The sequence below is a fragment of the Arachis hypogaea genome, chromosome 12, assembly GCF_003086295.3.
Source record: "Arachis hypogaea cultivar Tifrunner chromosome 12, arahy.Tifrunner.gnm2.J5K5, whole genome shotgun sequence".
NCBI lineage: Eukaryota > Viridiplantae > Streptophyta > Magnoliopsida > Fabales > Fabaceae > Arachis > Arachis hypogaea.
Genome location: NC_092047.1, coordinates 104,198,438 through 104,204,437, shown reverse-complemented (window position 1 = coordinate 104,204,437; position 6,000 = coordinate 104,198,438). Strand labels below are relative to the sequence as shown.

Genomic DNA, 6,000 nt, shown 5'->3' with positions numbered 1-6,000 from the left:
TTTAGTATTTGATTATTTTAAATTAAAGATTTGAGTCTTAAATTTAAGTTTTATTATTTTAAATTTTATATTGTAGGACTTATGAATTTAAAAGTTGGACATTTATTAGTTGTTGTGTGATACATTTAGATATATTTTAAACTGATATGTAGAAATTTAGCAGTTTTATTTTTCCAACTTAATAAAATTAGGGTGAGGAATAATGGTAACTAAACTATATCTGAAATGTTAGTTAAGGTTGGATAGACATGACACTTGTAATGTTTGTTTCCATTTATAATTTATGGTTTAAACTTTCTAGTGATTTGGTTATTTTTCTCACATGCTACAGCCAAGTAGGTGTATTTATAGTGTTCGGAGGCAACAGAACATGCCATTGCATGACAGGATCATATCCTATTTGGAGAGGGCTGGTTTGTATCACCTGGCCAGGCTCAACACGAGGTGGTTTTGGTTGAATGAGTCCCTAGTCAGCGCATTCATTGAGAGGTGGCGTCTTGAGACACACACTTTTTATATGCCATTCGGGAAGTGCACTGTCACGCTGCAGGATATTGCATACCAGCTAGGGTTGTCCGTAGATGGCAAGGCTGTATCTGGGTGCTTTACAGATTTTCAAAAGCTGATGTATGATGGCAGACCCATTTGGGAATGGTGATCGAGCTGTTGGTGGTCGCTCGAAATCGAAGTGGCCAAACAAGTGTGAGGTCTGTTGTACCTTCTAACCTCCCAATTATCCTTATGCTAGCACTGTCGAAGTGTGATGTGAATCATCCACGTGCAACCGTTCTCGAACTCCTTGCATCTCTCATGATATTTTAGATGATCTGACTCTATCACTCGATACTCAACTCCACAACGGGTGCTATAATCCTTAACACTCAACATAACTTCCTCCTTAGTCAGAATCTTGTTGAACACCTTCTTCAACCACTTGGCCCTACACAAACCTACCTTTTGTAATATACTCATCTATAGCTTTGACAAAGTATTTGTTGACCGGATAAAAACACTCACCGATTCTTTATCAGTGAACTTAACACCGTGTCTTTTGCTTTTTTTAATTTTTCCAGAGTAATGGACTAGAACAAAAAAACTCTCCTCAGACCTCACTATCCTTTTGTGAAGTGAAAATGACCCTCTACAATCACACAACTCCCTCCTGGTTTGTATATATAGGCGTTTTTGGTGTAAGCATAAACCGCTGGACCCCTGTAGCAGTTTATGCATATTTACTCATTTACACAGAAATCGCTGGACCACTGTAGCAGTTTCTTGCCATTTGCAATATTGACGTAACCTGCAAGACTCCTGTAGCAGTTTACGTTTATTTGAAACCGTGGGACCCCTGTCACAATTTCTATAGATTCATAAAAGTTACATTCGCATATGCAATATCTAAAAGTTATAATCAAGTAATTTTGGCTCCCCATTGATTTATTTTAGTCATTTGCCCTAAATTTTATGTTCATACTTTAAGACCCAGAATTTTTTAAAAGGTTTATTATAAACTAATTTCAAATTCAATTATTTTTGTAGCTTTAATTTCAAAAATTTCTTTATTAAAGATAATTAAAACAAGTTTTGATTAATTGAATTTGAAATAAATTAAGATCCTTATTCAATTTTATAATTATTGAGTTATTTTCTACATTTAAAAAATTATAATGTTAGTAGTTATGAAATAATAAGAATTTTATATGATTTAATTTAAATAGTTGATATTCTTTATAATTCAATACTTTAAGTTTTAGAAATAAAGAAAATTAATCTTAATATCTTATAATTTCAATTACAGTATTTGATTTTAAATTAATTAGTATTTTGGTATAACAAATAATATTGTAAAGTAATTTTTAAGAATTTAATTAGATTTTAAATTAATACCCTATGTCCTAATTTTATTAAAAATTACTCTACTCTAATTAAACCTAAAATTCCTAAATCAAAATTCTAATTTTTACATTTAACCCTAATCCTAATTTTCACACACACTCACCTCACCAAACTCTAACCTAGACGCCAACCCTCCCCCCCCCCCCAAAACATCACAACACACACACGCAGCCTCAGGTAAAAGAAAAAAAAGAAAGAAGAAAGAAAGGGAAACGGGGAAGGGAGCCGCAGGAAAGGGAGAAATTTGGAAGAAAAGGAAGGCGGCGTGGTGGGTGTCACTGCCACCGCTGCCACCGCTGTTGGCAAGGGAGAGAGGAGATTCGAGAGAGAAGGAGAGCGCCGGTGGAGGAGGAAGGAGCTCGCACCATCCTTGCAAACCGCTGCTGCCTTATGTCCGTCCTCGTCTTCATGGGGTCCCTGTCGCCGCCGCCGTCCTCGCCATGAAGCCCGTCGCCACAAAGCCAGTGCCGCCGTCGCCATCATTGCGGACTGCTACTGCGCGTTGTGTCGCCGCCACCTCTGAATCCGTCGCCGTCAAGCAGAGCCGCGGGGAGAGAGAGGATCTGCGAGTAAGAGAGAGAACCTAGAAGGGAAGCCACTGCCGGAGGAGGAACCAACGGCGACGCAGTGCTCTGCCACCAAGAAAAGCCGCTGTCGTCGCCGGAAAACACTGCCGGTAAGGGTTTTAAGTTTGATTTTTTGTTCTTTTGGGGTTCTAGCAAGATTTTGACGCTGCATGGTTGTTACAGTCATCGTCACTGGGGTTTTCGCTCGCCGCTGTCGCTCGAGGTTATTGTCGGAGCTGCTGCTGGGTCGATTCAGAGTCGCGGTTGCTTCGTTTTGTTATTACAATAAGTATTTACGTTTCGATAATCCTTGCGTTATTATTCCGTTATGTTTGGTTATAGACTCTGAAGTTTTGGTAACGTAGAGTCAAGTCCTGATTATTATATGTTGCGATTAGAGTCGTTGTGGTTGCCGAGAAAGTGGGTTGGAGCTGAGGTTGCGGCTGCCGCAGTTGCGGGTCGAGAGAAAACGAGTTGTGACGCGTCTTAGAGTTTTCGAGTTTCGACAATCGAGGTAGGGACTTTTTCTTAAAACTCAATTTTATAATTTAGAATTGTTATAAATAGATATCGATATGAGAAATACTCTTTTTAGTGATTGTACAAGTCTTATGTATTGTCTGGCTGTTTTGGATAAATATGATTATATGTTTGATTGGATTATTGTTTGGTTTTGATAAATGGACTATTGCTGAATTATTTCTTTAAAATTTTGGAAATGAGTTTGATCAGTTGATAATGATTTGATCTTGAAACGGTTTCCTTGAGATATGAAAATGATATGAATGATTAAATTTAGCTTATTTTTGAACTGATTTTGGTTTTGGATCGCTAAAAAGGATTGTGAAATGGTTTAGTTGGGACCCGAAAGGGTGGCAAAGTCCAAGTTTTAGGGGAGGTGCTGCCGAAATTTCTACAAAAATATTAGACTTTGTTTGAAAAGTTATTTAGAAAGGTTTGGATTTGAGAAATTGTATTATTTGATTTATTAAGAAAATAGTTATGTTTTTCGAGTTTAATTTATTTAAGAAGACTATATGTCTTGAGGTCGATTTATTTAGAAAAGAATTACTTTACAATTTTGAATCACTGAAGAAAAGTATTATGTTCTAATATCGATTTTAAATATAAAAAGGGCTTATGTTTTTAGTTAGACTTAAGGATTTCGTTTAGAGGAGCTTTTAGTGATTTTAAAAGGAAATTGGACTTTGATTGAATAATTGTGTTTGTGACGTTTTGGAAGAAGTCAGATAATTAGTTTTTAAGAGGGAACCTAAAAGTGGTTTTAATTTAAATGAATTGGTTTTGGATTGTGTTTGGACTTGTGACTTTATATGATGATTCGGTTTTATAATAAATTCTGTTTCTATTTACTCAAACCAAGAAGCTATAATTTTAAGAGTTTTCTATAAACTTTAAGAAATTGAGATAGATTGTTCTCCCCTAAAACTTTGAGACTTTACTGTAAAATTCCATTACCAAATCCTGATTTAAAATGAATGATTTTGATGACTTTTGAAAGAGATTTACAATTATATGATTTTGAAGTTGTTTGAAGTTTCGGAAAATGTTACCAAGGAAATGAGTTTTGGTTTTAAAGGAAATTGATTTGAGAAATTGGAAATTTGATGATGAGTTTGAGTATGTGGTTGTGAAGTGCATTGTCCACCGTCGTAGGGTTGTGGCAGTCTCCCGCCTACGTTCGGATGTAAGGGTTGTGGCAGTCTCCCACTCACGTGACATGTATTGATTTTTGAAAAGTCGCTATGCGCTTTTGGCAAGGGATGTGGCAGTCTCCCGCTTGTCGAGGTAGCGGTGCCGGTATAGGGCCCGAGGCAGTCTCCCGCCTATGTTGAGATGTGAGGACTGTGGCAGTCTCCCGCTCACATAACTTTTCTGCTGCCAGAGTGAACTCGGGCACTATAACTCGAAAGAGTGTGTCGGGCACTATAACTCACAGGGAGCATGATAAAGTGCTGAGAACTAGAGAGAGTGAGTAGGGCACTATAACCCTAGTCGTGGCAGAAAGGCGACATTCCGAGATGTGTCGGGTTGGCATTTTGAACCGACAAGTGATATCACAAGCCAATAGGATAGACATTCATCATATGCATCTATGTGACATTGTTTGGGTGTGCAGCTTGTAATTGGTTTGCCTATGTGAATAATTATGTTTAACTGCTAATTGCTATACTTAATGTAACTTCTTTGTTTGTGTTTGAATCTTTCTACTTGTATTTGTAACTGAAATTGGTTGGATTGTGGTGATTTTGGATGGTGATTGAGTTGTTTGGATTCGAGGCCGTGATTGATTATGTGATGGGCCGGAAGCCATGATTGGTTTGAGTTTTCAGTTTAGTAAAGTATGAAAGATCAAACTGGTTCAGTATAGACTTAACGAGCATATACCTCGAACAGCTTGGTCATTTATATTATGTAATATTTGTAAGTCAATATATATATATATATATATATATATATATATATATATATATATATATATATATATATATATATATATATGACTTGGTAAGTGTTGTATATAGTTTGTGAGTATGTATTTATGTTTTCAACTAAAAGTCTTTTGAAAGGCTATACGATTTTAAGTTTTAGCCAGGCTCCTATCTTAATATTAAATATATTTAGAGTCGTCGTAATATTTGAGCTATCAGAGTAATACAGCCAGAAGCGTGACATTCTAATAATAAGGATGTTACACGTATAACAATACTAATTATATATGACGCACACACATAACATATATTAAAGTTAAACATATTATATATGTAATAACAATGAACAAATCACATAATATTATTCATAATATACAATTTTGTTGTACAACAATACTCCATGACTCCATGTAAACAACGCATACATATACATATTTGGATCTAAAAAAATAGTAAAATTAAATATTTTCGATGATAAATTATAAATAATTTTAATACCACTTGTTAGAATAAATTATTTTATAATTTAAATAATTTATATTAAACTATGAAAAATATGTCACAATCTAGAAGCGTATTTATACTTATAAAAGTGATAGAAAAGTTGTCTCACTCTTCCTCAACTAAAATTTTTTGTATCTCTGGTAAGATTGAATTGTAACTCCTCTCATCAAAAAAGAGTTGCAGAGGCAGCTTTGGTATATTGGAGACTGAAATTCTGAAGTCACTATTTATATTTGAACATGACACCCATTAAATCCTAAAGTCCAAATAAAAACAATATTTAAAGTCCAAACAAAGATAATATCTAGTTTTATTTTCAAATCAAAAGTAATTATGACTTATTCAGTTTAGTATTTATAATAATAAATGAAATTACTGTTATATAAGTCATTTAATTTAAAATAACATAATTTGTGATTATATATATATAATTACTGTTATATAAGTCATTTAATTTAAAATAGCATAATTTGTGATTATATATATATATATATATATATATAAATTAAAAAATTAAATAATTTTCTAACATCATGCACGGATCCTATAAGCTAAGATAATTTCCAATGTGGTAAATAATG

The 6,000-nt window shown here is 34.4% G+C and overlaps 1 long non-coding RNA gene across 2 annotated transcripts; it reads left to right on the top strand.

Moving 5' to 3' along the window:
* The first annotated feature begins 2,019 nt into the window (after positions 1 to 2,019).
* Positions 2,020 to 4,860, top strand: LOC112729358 (uncharacterized). 2 transcript variants are annotated; one of them, XR_011868825.1, is made up of 4 exons: positions 2,020 to 2,572; positions 2,646 to 2,751; positions 2,861 to 2,976; positions 4,120 to 4,860. It is a non-coding gene; the product is annotated as an uncharacterized lncRNA (long non-coding RNA). The 2 variants fall into 2 exon arrangements; XR_003166501.2 differs by having other exon boundaries at positions 2,021 to 2,572; positions 4,140 to 4,860.
* Positions 4,861 to 6,000: the final 1,140 nt, after the last annotated feature.